Source organism: Myxine glutinosa, chromosome 2, assembly GCF_964187855.1.
Source record: "Myxine glutinosa chromosome 2, kmMyxGlut1.1, whole genome shotgun sequence".
In the NCBI taxonomy this organism is placed as follows: domain Eukaryota; kingdom Metazoa; phylum Chordata; class Myxini; order Myxiniformes; family Myxinidae; genus Myxine; species Myxine glutinosa.
The window spans coordinates 176,023,464-176,038,730 of NC_136262.1; the positions used below are offsets into that span (position 1 = coordinate 176,023,464).

General features: G+C 46.4%; 1 long non-coding RNA gene across 1 annotated transcript in view; it reads left to right on the forward strand.

The window, feature by feature from the left end:
- The first annotated feature begins 3,518 nt into the window (after positions 1-3,518).
- LOC137421069 (uncharacterized) overlaps positions 3,519-15,267 on the forward strand; it is a 48,380-nt gene continuing 36,631 nt past the window's right edge. The window contains exon 1 of the long non-coding RNA XR_010983252.1: positions 3,519-3,595. This is a non-coding gene — a long non-coding RNA (uncharacterized LOC137421069). The remainder of the gene's footprint in view (positions 3,596-15,267) is intronic.

Consider the following 15,267-nt stretch of genomic DNA (forward strand, 5'->3'; position numbering starts at 1 on the left):
GGGAAAAAATCTGAAGATCTCAACACTGTTCTGAATGAAAAAGCCAAGGTCTCCAATCTCCTCTCTGCAGCACATGAACTTCTTTCCCACTTTCGTTGAGGCATTCCTTGTTAATCTTGACACTTGCAACTCATCCCAACAGCATCGGCATTGTAATCCTCCTCAAGCGCTTTGCTTTGGCGTGAACCATATTCCATATAATTGCTCTTCTCGTGCTCTTTCTCTCGGATATCACCGACGTGGTTACAAGTTTCATCCACAAAACTACAGACCGAACAGCCTTCTCCCCATCGTAAGACATGCAATGTAGTCCATCCTTGCGGCTGACGTCAGGCATATCCCTTCTCGAACTCCCCTAATCTCTGACGACCATTTTAGCATCTGCCCTGGCTATTTTACCTTATATATGCTCCGTACTTCTTCGGACAGAGTAGCCTTTGACACGTTCTTGAGTCTCAACGTACTATCTCCCATCCAGCCTTGATTTCTAAGTTGCGGACTTACCTTTGGCATTCAGGTCACCCAGATCAAGTATGGTCACGGTGTGTTTTCAATCTTAGGACCTACGTTATTATTGATCAATGTCGGTGATTATCTGATTCTATTGAAAACCAACTTTACAATTTGGCTGATAACTCCACTGAGTGCAGCACAGTACATCACTCTTATTATTCCATTTCGTCATACCTGGACGATCAAAGCAGGTTGGAAGCTGCTTGGAACATGACATTAAATGTTGGCAAGGCACAGGATCTCACACTCTCTCCTCAATGATCGGTAAACAAACTATCCAATGCACTTCTCTGGATAGCCATTGGAAGAGGTGCAGTCCCTGGAACGTCTTGGCTTCACTATCTGCCATAACCTTTCATGGATGGATCACATCACCAAACTGGCATCAAAGGATTTCTTGTAATACATCTCCAAATCAAGCCGCAGATTTAGTGTACTATGTCGTAACAAGTCGTTCCTTTAAAAAATAGCAGATGTTTTCATACCTCTCCCCTATGTCTCCCCCTCACTCCCAATCCCTCTGCATCACAATCTGTTCCAGCTGGATTCTTCAGAATGTAAAGCACTCAACAACATCATTGACATATCCTTTGATGAATCAGAAACACAAGGCGTATCACTGTCATCACAAACTCAGGTGGTGGCCTATGTTTCTTACCGCCTGTCCTCTGTTCTTGCTCCCTCTGCATTCTCATCCTTCCAACCATCCCCAGCTCCTCCAGGATGCACATGCTCCTCGAGTATCCACCTCCTTCCTCTGGTGGTCCATTCTCATTCTTCCCTCCAGGGCTTCAAATTGGCAGTGCACCACATTCTCATCTCCATCGCTGTGCCTCAGATATTTTCTACCCCTATTAACCCATCATAGCCCAGCCACCTGTATCTGATCCTCCCCTCCTCCCCTCTTCTCTGTCTCTTCCTCTTCCTTCTTTATCTTGCTTGTGACATCTGCCTATTGTCCCACTGTTATTATTTTGTATTTTTACCATCTGTCATCTTACTCTTCCATGAGCCTAGATTTTCCAAACATTATTTTTTAAAGTGGTGTGAAATAAGTTTCAACAGGACTTTTGCAACCACCATCGGTTTTTTTTTCATTACATTTTGATTTTTGATATTTGTTGAGCATATTTGTGGTGTCGTGTTACTTTCTCCTCACTGGTGTTAGTTATATTCCCATTCCTACTCAGAGATTTAGCTTCAGGCAAACATCAGGCCTTGCCAGTCACTTAAAAAGTATGATCTAATCCTACATGCTCTCAGAGCCTCTTAATACAAACTAATGTGCCATGGGTATGATTATGATGATTTTTTTCAGAAGAATGCATTTTTTGTGTATATTGCAAATTAAATGCTCTGACTTTTATATGTGTCACTGTGTTGGTGAACAGCATGTCATCATGCACTGCTCTGACCATGGATAGGTGTCTTTTGTGTCAACTGTTGCACTATGTATGAAAGCCATGTGCCACATCAGCATCAAGGCCAGGGAGGAGGAGTGAACTAAAACAGTCGCTCCTCCTCCCTGGCCTTAGTGTTGATGGACACATGGTATAAGCAACAAGGTTAGTAGGGGTCGGGGGTGGTCAGAGTCATAGAATACTGGAGTTCGATGAACTCGGTTTCAGCAAAACCGGTCGTGATTGGAGGATACGTGATCACATGACCGCAAGGTGCCATCTTGTTACCAATTTTCGCTAATTTTGTGCTGAAATTAATGATTACATTCATTCCAAGTAGAATCAGGAGTTGTACCACCTGACATCCTAAGGTATGATAGTACGATCTTATGAAGAAAAGAAGAACTACCTTTAGAGGCCATTTCCCACCGCAGAGCAGGGGTTGGCCTTTTTCGGGCAACGTGGTACCTTTTTTTTTTGGTTTTCTTTTTTGAAGCAATGTTTTGTGGCTGGATGCCCTTCCTGCCGCCAACCCTGTTGGTTGCCTCTTGCGACACACAGGGAATTACCATTGAACTGGTGCTCAATTTGCCAACCTCAGAAGGATGACAGGCTGAGTCAACCCCCCTGGCGTTAATTCAGCGATCGACCGGGATTTGAACCCAGCATCCTAGGATCCCAAGCCGGCACCGTAACCGCTAAGCAAAACACCAGGCTCTGGTGTCAGCGCAGAAGCAGACGATCTTATAATGGGCAATATCTTATTTTATGAATTAAACACAAGTTGTAATCCAAAGAGTAAGATCATCTGTATGTGTTCACAAACTCAGCCAGAACCTGAACACACGACTTTTGAAGCCGACAGATGCTCTCACAAAGGATATACTGTAGTTCTTCCTACATGTCATGACATGAGACCAAAATGGTGGAAAACATTTTCAATGTGCGCCTTCTCAGAGACCCCAAAAAGCAAAAGAAAACATCTCAGAGTTTGCTCAACAAATCAACATCAGGGGTTAACTGGGAAGTGAAAGCATGGCCGTGTGAGCTGTGATGAAAAGGCTGAAATGAGAATTGCGTGAGGAGAATGGGAACAATCATGTTAAATAGGAACTCACCTGCAGTGAATTTCAGGTACACCCGTTGATACAACTCGGACCAGATTATGTTTTTTAGCTTTTTCAAATGTATCTTATTTAGTCAACCAGTCATTTGATATGGTTATTGTTTTCTTTTTCTGTTTTGCTTGCTTCCTTTGGTGCAAATGTTTAACTCATGCATTGTACTTGGTGATTCACAATAATTAATTATTAAATCATAACTTTAGTTCCACGATAAACTTGTCACTTTTTTATTTTTACATGAGATAGCTTTTACTTGCTGAGGGTCTTGGGTTAAAGGGTCTAAAGTGTCTAAAAAGCCTTGAGGGTCTAAAGTTAAAGCTCTGAAATGTCCAGGGTTTTAAGGGTCTGAATGTCTGAAGTGTCCAAAGTCAAAGGTTTGTAAAGATCTAAGATTCTAAGGGATCTGAGGGTTTAAATGGTTTAAAACCAAAGTTCTTCCTTCCTTCCCTGTAAGTGCTGCTTCATCAGGTTGAAGATTACTGCACTGTTGTTGCGTGCAGGCGTGGAACAACCTCTGTATGGGTCTAAAAGGTCTAAGGGATCTAAAAGGTCTCAAAGGTACGTACCATCGTATGTAGTTAACGCAACACAGCACATGAGCAGTTGGGTGACAACATGGCGCCTATTTTTAAGTTTGCCAAACTCTAGAATTCTATGGCTCTGAGGGTGGTTAGAAACCTGTGATTTACTTGAAACTGTTTGTTGCACTTTGTAAAGTAATGAAGGTTCAATAGGTTATTCAGGTTACTGAAAAGTTACTGAAAGATGAGATGGGGTCAGGGGCACCAGAAGCTGAGCGAGCGTGAGGAATGGTTGTTGCTACAATTCGACTGAAAACAGAACTTTTTGTTTTATGACAAGTCACCACTTTTATTTGAAAAAGACAGCCACAGCAGCCGTATAACCACTGGATGAGTTTCTACACCTGCCAGAGCTGTCCATGCCATGGGCATTTCTCCTGGGATGTGCACAAACTCTTCCAGAGTTATTGTGCTGGGCATGGTCATGGTCATGAAATGCCTTGGAGCAATATGTACATCCTAGCAGCCTCGTGGAAGCTTCAGATGGGAGGAAATGTCTTATACCGTTTGGGAGTAGTGTAGAGAATATATACATACAATTCTAGGGGCCTGCAGACACCCCGTTCCATCTGTGCTTCCCACAATAGATTCCCCTTGAGTCCACGTGAGTTTGATGTTTTGTAGAAACCATTTATGGACCATCATAAAAGAAGCAGATTGAGTGTATTTTTTAAATTTAGTTCCAAACCGGAATTTGAAACACTAATTATGTGAATGTGTTTGACTTTTGCCAGGAAAACATGGCCTTCAGAGTGTGACCTCATAACATCCATTGCATCCAACATCCAGTTTCCTGTGAACGTCACGCTATACTGTTAATCAACAACAACAACAACATGCATTTTAAAGGCCATTTTCCCTGCTAGAGCGGGGGTTAGCCTTGCGGTCCCCATGACAATCTTTTCCATTTTGCCCTATTTTCTGCATCTCTCCTTGTTAACCCCCTTGCCCGCATTTCTTCTTCCACCATCTTTAGCCAAGTCTTTCTCGGTCTTCCCCGTCTTCTACTTCCTTCTACATTCATTTCCATCACTCTTCTCAACCAGTCACTTTCATCCTTCCTCAACACGTGACCAAACCATCTCAACCTGTTCCTCTTCACAGCATCAATCACAGGCTCTATTCCCATCATCTTTCGCAATTCATCATTTGTCTTCCTCTCTCTCAACGATACTCCGCACATCCGTCGAACCATTCGCATTTCCACCCTTTCCAACCTTCGTTGCTGCTCTACATTCATTACCCATGTCTCGCTCCCATAAATCATAACACTTCTCACACATGCAGCATACACCTTTCCCTTCAGCTTCAACGACACTCCCCTCATCATCAGCACGCCACTCAATTCCCGAAACTTCTTCCATGCACATCTCACTCGAGCAACCGTTGCCGAGTCTGATCCACCTTCTCCATTCAGCATGTCTCCGAGGTAGCAAAATGTTTTCACACCTTCCAGCTTCACGCCCTCTCCAAGATCCAACTCAACATTTCCTCCATCTGCAGCTCCCTCTGTGCACACCTTACATTTGAATGTAGCTGCCACACTGGTTAATGACCCTCTCAGACCACTACATTTTTGATGAATCCACTCAGCGCACATTGTACACTGAATGGAGTTCACTCCGACACCCTTCCTACACACAGCACAGGGCCACTTCCCAGTTCTTTCCACCTCACCACATGCTTTACCACTTGCCATCACCTTCGTCTTTCCGATATTCACCTTCAGACCTTTTGTCTCCATACATTCCTTCCACGTGTTCATCTTTTCCTTCAGTCCATCCATACTTTCCGCAATCAACACCAGATCATCTGCATACAACAACTCCCACGGTAAACCCTCCTTTACGTTCTGAGCCAGCACCTCCATCACAGCTACAAATAGTAGTGGACTTAGTACTGACCCCTGATGCACTCCCACCTTCACCTCAAACTCACCACTGTTCCCGTCCTTCGTCCTTACAGCTGTGCGCGCTCTTTTGTACATTGCCATCACTACTCTGATCAACCATTCCTCCACTCCTAACTTCCTCAATGCCCATGACAATACTTTGCGTGGAACCCGATCGAATGCTTTCTCCAGATCAACAAACCCAAGAAACAACTTCTTCCTCTTCTCCATGTACTTCTCCTGCATCTGCCTCACAATGAAAAGCGCGTCTGTCGTTCCCCTTCCTGGCATGAATCCAAACTGCATTTCGTCGATCTTCACTTTCTTCCTTATCCTCCTCTCCAACACCCTTTCCAATACCTTCATTCCATGCTCCAATAACTTTATCGCTCGGTACGAGCCACACTCCAGAGGGTCACCTTTCCTCTTGTATAGAGGGACGAGGGTACTCAGTTCCCAATCCACTGGAATGTGGCCTTCTTTCACCACCAGATTACAGATCTCTGTCATTCTCTTCACACCCCAACTTCCTGCTGCCTTCAACATATCTCCCACAACTCCCGTCGGCCCTCCCGCTTTTCTACCCTTCATTGCTTTTATCGCTTCCTCAACTTCCTTCTCAGTTATCTTCTCTGCCGGTCCTAAAACTGGGTTACTCTCTATGTTGCCATCCCATTCATTCTCTGTATTCAACAGCATTTCCATATATCTTTTCCATCTTCCTTTAATTCCATCTGGGTCGACAACGATTTGTCCCACTTCATCCTTCAAGCAACTCACCCCCATCACATCACACCTCTCTTTCGCTATCTGCTTTGCAATCCTGAATACTGCTTTCTGACCCTCTTCCGAATCCAAGCGTTCTCCGAACATTTTCCTACATGCCTCCTGCGCCTTTGCTACCTCTTTCTTTGCAGCCTTCCTGGCTGCCTTATAACTTTCATGCTCTGCTGTTTCTGCTCCCGTACCCTTCGCCTTCTGCCACTCCTTGAACTTCTTCCTCTTCTCGTCAATCCTCTTTCCAACTTCATCATCCCACCACCATGTTTCCGAGTGCCTCGGTGGTCCTTTTGTCCATCCAAATACCTCACCAACGGCTCCCAACAGACTAGCTTTCATTGACATCCAACCACTTTCAAGCTCAACCACATCATCCTCGACCCTACTCAGCCTCTCTTTTAATGCCTCCCTTACTGTCACCTATTTCAACCTCCACACCTTCATTCTCGGTTGGTACTTCACCCACCGAGCTCTCCTCGCACCTTTCACCCTTACGTCGCAGACAACCAAGTGGTGCTGTGAAACAGCCTCCTCCCCCGGGATCACCTTTGTGTCCCGGAGGTGCCCCCTATCTCGCCTATGCACCATTAGGTAGTCAACGGTTGTCGTCGACCCACCTGACGTGTATGTAACCAGCTTATTATCCTCTTTCTGGAACTGAGTATTACAAATCAACAAATCAGCTCCATCAGCAAACTCCAAAATCCTTTCACCTTCTCCATTTCTCACACCATATCCGTAACCCCCATGAACTCCGTCAAAACCATCCATACTCCTTCCCACATGTCCATTTAGGTCTCCTCCTACCACAACAACTTCCTCATCTTTCACGTTTTCCATCAGCTTCTCTATCGCACACCAGAACTTGTCCTTCTCTTCATCGCTTCGACCAACCTGCGGAGCATATCCCGAGATGACGTTCACCAAGAGCTTTCCAATCATCATTTTCACCATCAACCTATCACTCACTCTAGTCACACTCACCACACTGTCTACAAACTCCTCAGAAAACAGGACACCAACACCATTCATGCCCTCCAGGCACCCTTGCCACACAAACTTGTGTTTCTGTCCCTGCCTACCCTTCACCATTCTCACACCACTTCCCTTCCATCTCGTCTCTTGCACACAACATATGTCCACTCTTCTTCTGACCAATACTTCCACCACTTCTCCTGATCTCCCTGTCATTGTCCCTACATTCCATGTCCCAAACCTCAGAAACCGATCTCCACTTCGGGCTGTACCCTGCCCATATGTAGTTGTAATTGTCATGGTTCTCTTTTTGAGGCAATGTTTTTATGGCCGGATGCCCTTCCTGACGCCAACCCTCTTAGTCGCCTCTTACGACACGCAGGGATCCGGTGTACCTATTCTTATCCAGGGTACACACTGGGAAACGTTTAAAACATGGAAATTCTGGGGGGTGGGGGAGGCGGCGTCAGCATCACGGCTACGGTTTAAACATATTTAAATAAATATTTAAACAAAACCATGAAAAACAATCTGGGAAAAGTCTCTAAGTGAGAATGTGGATTTGAGAAAGCAGGAGCAGAGGTGAAAGAAAAACGAGATATAGGGGGCGGGGCACAAGTCGAGACGGGGAGGCCGCACGAGACACCAGGCCGCACGAGGCGCGAACAAAGAAACGACTAATTACACACAAATTTGCAACAACTACAAAACCAAATAGAAACACAATAACACAAACACAACAAAATACGCAGCGGAAATTTGACAAAGAAACGAACGGGAAAACACTCAAACTTTGATGCCGTGGAGAGATCGAAGCAAGCCCCGTCGCTCGAGGGACCGGAAGTCGAGGGACCGGAATACTGTTAATCACCTGATAATAATCATCTGAGATTGGTACGAAGAATCCTGTCAGTGTATGACTCCTCATAACTGCATTTCACAAACTTTTTCTTTCACCTGGAATCCCATCTCTCTTTTTTTTTTTTTTTTTTTTTTTTGTATACATAATCGAGGCTCGTGAAAGAGCTAACATTTATCACACAAACAAATCAAACAGACAAACAAACAAAGTGTATAAAAAGGGGAGCGGTAGACAAGATGGGGAGAGAAGGGGAAGCACATAAACACAACATTTGTGAGGGACATCGGGAATGTGTGGGAGGGAGAGGGCTTGGGTGAAGGTGGCGTGGGAAGTGAGGGGTGGGAGAAGTATAAACACAAGGACACCAAGGACTTCCAGGAAAGAAGTTGGTATTTCAAAAAAGAGGATTTGGAGTGAAATTAGCGGGGGTAGAACAGATCAAGGTTTTGGATGGGGGAAGATAAGAGATGGTGGTGAACAGCTGTTTTAAAGACCTGGAGGGAGGAGTGGGATTGAAGGGAGTGGGGGAGTTTGTTCCACAGGCGGGAGAAAAGAGGAATGAAAGAGTGAAGGTGAGCAGAGAGTCTTGATTTTGGCAGTTTAACCATAAGAGGGTTGCATGCAGATCTTGTGCGACCTTTAGGAATATTTGGGGGACAGAGCCCAGAGAGAGCTGGAGGAGCAAGGCCGGAGAGGAGTCGGTAGAAGACAGAAAGACCACCAACCTGCCTGCGGTGAGTAAGTGAAAGGCCCTCGGAGGTAGCTTCATCACAGGAGATTCCAATGATTCTGAACGCTTTGGTTTCAACAGCGTGAAGACGAGCTAGGTGTGAGGCAGGAGCACCAGCCCAGAGGGGAGAGCAGTATTCCATTGAGCTGCGGATGAAAGCCTTGTATGTGGTGAGGAGCTCAGGTGTGCCAAGGAAGGACTTCGCTCGACGGAGGATGCCCAGTCGGCGACTGGCTTTGGAGGCCAGATTTGAAATGTGGTTTTCCCAGGAAAGATCATGGCAGATAGTGAGACCCAAAAGCTTGAGTGACAGAACTTCTTGGAGAGGATTATTCAGAAAGTGGATAGGAGGGTTGTCCAGTCGGTCTTTTTGGAGAGACATCGTAAGAGAGTGAGATTTGTCAGGATTGAAAGACATGTTCCACTTGTTTACCCAGTCAGTGATTTTGTCCAGGTCTGCAGAGAGTGAGGAGGCTGCAGACTGCCGATCTGAGGGATGAGGAATGGAGCGGCAGAGAGTGGAGTCATCAGCAAAGAGATAGAGAGGATTTTCAAGAGAGTCGGAGAGATCATTGATGAAGACCAGAAAAAGCACAGGGCCCAGAACACTGCCTTGTGGAACTCCAGCCTGAACAGGAAGAGGAGATGAGAGAAACCCATTCAGGGCCACACGTTGACTACGACTAGAGAGGAAGTCCGCCAGCCATGCGTGGAAATTTCCATGGATACCAAAGGAGGAGAGTTTGGTGAGCAGAGCGGGGTGCCAGACCGTATCGAAGGCACGTGATATGTCGAGGGAGACAGCTCTAATTTCCTGTTTGGCATTGAGGACCTCCATCCATTGTTGAGACAGCAGAAGCAGCATGTCCAGAGTAGAGTGACCTGGTCTGAAACAAAATTGATGATCAGAGATCAAGCCATTGGAGAAGAGGAAAGATTTCATATCCGAAGCAATGATGGAATCCATGACTTTGCTGATAAGTGGGAGAAGGCTGATTGGTCTGTAGTTACTAGGATCTGTTTTTGCACCTTTTTTGTGTAAAGCGGTGATGTTGGCTGATTTCCAAGCAGATGGCAGTTGACCTTGAGCAAAAGAGAGGTGAAGAGAACAGAGGGAGGGAGTGAAAGAGCGGAAGAACAGGATTTTAGAACCCGTGCCTTGATGCCGTCAGGTCCAGTTGCAGAATCAGAGTCGAGGGTTGACAGAAACTTTTCCACCTTGTCAGGAGGAAAGGACACAGAGTCCAGGAGCAGCTGGGTCCGACTGGGTACGGTGGGTACAGAGAGGGATGGGTTTGGGACACAAGATTTAGAGGCAAACACAGAGTTGAGGCATTCACCTTTTTCACGTGCGGAGTCAGCTGTGGAGCCGTTTGAGGTAAGGGAGGGGATGGAGGGGGAACAAACACCAGAAACAGATTTGACCAGACGCCACCAGGATTTGGAAGAGGGAGACAGATAAGAGAGTTCGGTCTTGAGAACGGAGAGATATTGTTTCCTGGCTCTCCTGAGGGTGGACACACACTTGTTTCGGGCTTTGTGAAAGGAAATGAGATTTCCTTCCGTTGGAATTGCTTTCCAGGAGACGAAGGCAAGTTGTTTCTGGGCAACAGCCTCACCACAAGATTCCGTGTACCATGGACGGGAGGAGGGGTATGACAACTGAAGACGAGATGGGATATATCTGTGCATGAGAGAGAGCAATTTACTTTGGAAGAATTCCCAGGATGAGTTGATGTCAGAGGTGGTAGAGATGGGAGACCAGTCCAGATGATTTATGGCTGCTTGAAGACCGAGCCAGTTGGCCTGAGTGAAATGTCAGACTCGTCGACGCTGAGGAGGCTCCCTGAGAATGGTCAGAGAGATGTCCACTTTAACAAGTACATGATCAGATGAGCCGATTGGAGCAGAAGAAGAGCAGCAGACATTTTCAGGGGAAGTTAGTCATAACCAAGTCCAGAAGAGAAGATGCTCCATTGACTGAGATCCGGGTCGGGAAATTGACAGATTGTGTCACTCCCAGTGAGTCGCAGAAGTCCTTTGCTGAGGAGCCATGGCTGGTGAGAGAGGTACCCACACCCAGCCAACTGGCATGGTGACAATTGAAATCACCACATATGAGGAAGAGAGAGTTGGGATGAGTAGATAGAAGTTGGTCCATAACAGACAGCGAGATGTAGATGGAGTCATCACTGTTTGGTGGACGGTACAACACACATATGAACAAGAGGTGGGAGCGAAGGGGACGCCGTAGTCAGAGGTATTCCTGGGGGTGAGGTGGAGAGAGGGCAGTGCAGGGCGAGTGCGAAAGAGAGTTTTTGATAAAGATGGCAACCCCACCTCCAGGACAAGGCTCAGGTCTATCATACCGGAGGAGGGAGTAACCCGGGAGAGATACTAAGGAATCAGAGACATCATGAAGGAGGAAAGTTTCTGTTAAGCAGATCACGTCTGGTTTGTCAGAAGCAACCTGTATGGAGAGATCAGTTAAGTTTTAACGAAAGCCCCAGATGTTTGAGGTCCATACCGTTAATGAAGAGGAAGGGGGGCATCGGATACAGAATGGGTGGGGGGGGGAGGGGTAGGGTAAGATGTGGAAGAGGAGGAAGAGGTAGGGAGAGCTGTTGGAGGTGTGGCAGAGATTTCAGTATCGCTCGGAGAAAGGGAAGGGTGGGGCAGACAAATGGTTTGATGGTGATTGGGTGAGGAACAGTGAGGTGTTATTTGAGGAGGGGGAAGAGCGAGGCAGAAGGTTGGGGGAGATGGAGGTGAGAGTTGGAAGGGGGAAGAAGCGGGGAGGACGCTTTGAGGAGGAGGGGTGAGAGGGGGGAAATGGAGAAGAAATGAGGGTGGGGAGATTTGAAGGGGAGGGGCGAGGGGGGAGTTTATGAGGGTGGGGTTAGGCGGGAGTTTAGGAGGGAAGGGACAAGGGGAGGGATTTGAAAGGGATGGGAGATGGGGGAGATTTGGAGGGGAGGGGTGAGGGGGGAGTCTTTGAGGGGAGGGGTGAGGGGGAGTCTTGGAGGGGAAGGGTGTGGGGGGAGTTTAGGAGGGAAGGGGCAAGGGGGGAGATTTGAAAGGGATGGGTGATGGGGAGGATTTGGAGGGGAGGGGCAAGGGGGAATATTTGAAAGGGATGGGTGATGGGGAAGATTTGGAGGGGAGGGGTGCTGGGGAAGATTTAGAGGGGGTGGGTGATGGGGAGGATTTGGAGGGGAGGGGTGAGATTGGATTTTGGAAAGTGTACGATTAATGGGAAACGATCATTTATTGCAAAATGAGTTTCTTGTGACCTTCGAGTCAAAAATACGTTTGAGGACGCTGGAGGTGGGGTGGAGAGCAGGAGAGTTTAGGGAATGTATGAAAGAGGCACTGTAAGAGATGGAATTTTTTTTTGGAATGAATAGATTTGGTGAGCAAGTCGAAAGCAACCTTTTAAAGAAGAAGAAGAAAAAGGTGTTATAATACACAACAGAATACAGTACTTCAGGGGAAAGTTTAAACATTTTAAAGTTTAACAGTGAAAACTATCTGGGTAAATGTGGGTGAAACACGAAGAACAAAGAACGAACGAACGAATAAGAACAACGAATAAGAACAGAGAAGGAAATGTTTTTTTTGTTTTTTTTTGTTTTTGAGTTGAGATTTTAAACAAGGACGTATGGGGTGAAAAGACTGGGAAAAAACAGAGAACGAAAGTAATTGGAGCACAATAGATGGACCACTGAGAGAAAAACAACGCCTCAAGGTCGGACAAGGTGCAAGGCCTCAAAAGACACGACACAAATTAACCGACGATATTTCATACAGGTATGAAAGATTAACACTGAGAATCTTCCTCGGGACACACTATACGTACACACACCATAAAATAAATAGTTTTGACGAAAATACAAATGGAAACAATTACTTAACTTCGATAGTGTGGAGAGCGTGGACAGCTTGGAAAAAACGGAAACCTCGCCGGCGAGGTGTTCAAGGCCGGCAGAAACCTCGCCGGCCCTCTCCCCTGGTGTTCAATGTTAATCAATTTCAACATTATCTGAAGACACTGATATTGACATTGGCAATGATTAAATTCTCACTGAGGATTTTCATGGTTTTTTGTACAATTTGCCTCCTTCGTACACACAACCTGCATCACACATATCGGAAGAACGTGCCATGAGCCCTCACCCCATGCGACATCACTCACGGGCACTTCTTGACGGCTATATCTGTTCACCTCACAATGAAATTCGTATTGCATCGTATTTGCCCACACAAATGTTTCTCATGCAAATTTCATCCCTAATTGCCACTGACTAGACTTCTAGAGCATCCTCTGCTCATTGAGCAAATCATCTACAAATTACTGGAAACCTGAAATGCTCCTGGAATAGGTCTTTGATTTGTGTCATTGTATGTTTGCATTGCTGGTGAATGTGAGGCAATTTTTTTTAATCGTCTGCGAATAATCACCCTGCCTCTCGAGAGGTCTGTGAGAGCAATATAAACAGCTGATATAGTGTCGTAGAGCAAGAGCTCACCCCGGGTACAACTGAGGACTGACTATCTCTCAGTGCGTGCTCTTGGTATGCTCTTCATATCAAGCGCCACCCCTCGTTTCTCAAGAAGGATCAAGCCCACAACCGCACACACCCAGCCTTTTATGGTAATGGCTACACATTCCTGGCATTTCTTAGGTCATTACCTCAGGTAAGACCCTCACTGGTCACTTTGGACTGACTCACTCATGTCCACTCAAAATGACCCTGCATGTTTGCATAGAAAGACCATTCCATGCTCACTTTGTCCCACATCCATGTCACTATGACTATAAACACTAAACGATATTATAAATGCAAAAACATACAGCAGCAAAATTATATCCTACTTGTGAAAGAACATAGCAGCAGAATGTAGCATCATCTGAAACTGTGACATAATCGGCAAAAACTACAATAAACTCATTAACTCCTTGCCATCCACCGTTTGCCCTTCACGTGACTCGTGGTGGTCCCTCTCGGCTCTCCCCCCGTTGGTATTTTTGTGCACATAAGATTGTTCACGGTTCTGTTTAAATATTATTTAAATATGTATAACCTTTCCCCTTCAGTGTTTTACTCAGTGGTATTTTACAACACGCTGTTTTTCTTCCTATTTAAAAGGCTTTTCTCAATTTCCTCTCCAACTCATTCCACCTCAAAAAAAAGAAATTCAATATCTTATACGTCTCCCTCACTACATGGTCTAAATTCACATTCATTCCATCCCTCCTCCATCATTCTGAACCGGATTGCTAACTTGAAAATCACAACAAACCCAATTTGTTTTCAATGTTCGTCTTTCATTAATCATCCACTTTCTAAACTCCCCTCTTGCCCCTCCCATCCAAATCCCTCCCCTTGCACCTACACTCCTAAACTCCCCCCTTGCCCCGCCACTCTTAAACTCCCCCCCTGCCCCTCCACTCCTGAACTCCCCCCTTGCCCTTCCACTCCTGAACTCCCCCCTTGCCCTTCCCCTCCTAAACTCCCCCCTCACTCCTCCCCTTCAAAACTCCCCCCCAACCCCTCCCATTCAAATCTCCCCCCATACCATTCCTCTCCAATTCTCCCTCCTCCCCCCTCCTCCTCAAAGCTGCCTCCTCCCCACTTCGTCTCCCTTCTATCTCATACCTCCACCCCCCCCCAACCTTCTTCTTTCCTCTGCCCCCCCTCAAACAACCCCTCACTGTGCCTCATCCCTTCACCTTCAAACCTTTCATCCTCCTCATCCTTCCCTTTCTTGGAACTCTTCTGCAATCGCTGACACACTAACAACTGCTCTCCCTACCTCCCCCTCTCATCCTTCATCTTACCCTACTCCTCCCCTCCCCTGTCCTGTACCCGATGCTCCCCCTCTCTCTTCATTAACGGTATGGACCTCAAACATCCGGGGCCTTCGCTCAAACCTGACTGATCTCTCCATACAGGTTGCTTCTGACAATCCAGACTTGATCTGCTTAACAGAGACTTTCCTCCTTCAAGATGTCTCTGATTCCTTAATATCGCTGCCTGGTTACTCCCTCCTCCGGTATGATAGACCTGAGCCTCGGCCTGGTGGTGGGGTGGCTATCTTTATCAAAAACTCTCTTCCTCACTCTCCTTGCACTGCCCTCTCTCCTCCTCACCCCCAGGAGTACCTCTGGCTACGGCTTCCTCTCCGCTCCCACCTTTTGTTCATATGTGTTCTGTACCGTCCCCCAAACAGTGATGACTCCATCTACATTTCACTGTCTGACAACATGGACCAACTTCTATCCACTCATCCCAACTCTCTCCTCCTCATATGTGGTGACTTCAATTGTCATCATGCCACCTGGTTGGGTGTGGGTTCCTCTCTCACCAGTCATGGCACCTCAGCAAAGGACTTCTGTGACTCACTGGG